This window comes from Mus caroli, unplaced genomic scaffold (genome assembly GCF_978045245.1).
Source record: "Mus caroli unplaced genomic scaffold, Mus_caroli_1 scaffold_9, whole genome shotgun sequence".
Taxonomy (NCBI): domain Eukaryota; kingdom Metazoa; phylum Chordata; class Mammalia; order Rodentia; family Muridae; genus Mus; species Mus caroli.
The window spans coordinates 66,229,271-66,230,000 of NW_028227264.1; positions in this window are offsets into that span (position 1 = coordinate 66,229,271).

Consider the following 730-nt stretch of genomic DNA (forward strand, 5'->3'; position numbering starts at 1 on the left):
TACCTGGAAGTGGGATTTATATAGAGAGGCACATATATGTGTATACACATACATCATCAACTTTATATTTCCACTTTCTACCCAAAGTGATTAGGTACATTTCCATCTTCTCTGCTAGTGTGTCGTATCGATCTCCTTCCAAACCTTAGCATTATTGGATTAATATCGATCAACTTACTAACATAAAATCTCAACCCTCTCAGTCTTCATCTGCAATTTATAGACTAATAATAGCCGTGAACAATATTTATATTTTATTTGCTGTATAGATTTAATGTTACACTCTATGTCTGCCAGACAGTTTTTATGACTCTATTGATTTTTAGCACTAGGGATTGAACCCAGGGTCTTGTGCTTGGAGGGTACTTTGCCACTGAGCTAATGTCTCCAGCCCCTTTCTATTTTATTTTGACTGGCTGGATGAATTGTTCCCGTGGCCTCAAACTTTTAATTCTTCTCCAACCTTCAGAACAACTCAGATGATAGGTGTGTACCAGCCCCACCTCCACCCATACACACATATATTCTCAATATTGCCATTGGTAGGCAATGTATCATGAATATTTCTGTGTGTGTGTGTGTGTGTGTGTGTGTGTGTGTGTATTTCCCAATGCATTCTTAGAGGTTTTTAGGTCTAAAACGGTTGACTTTAGGAACTGGTATGTTCTTCCTCTGTTAGTAATGTGTTTATGTTCAGTGTTGTGTTTATGGGATGAGAAGGTTACAGGGC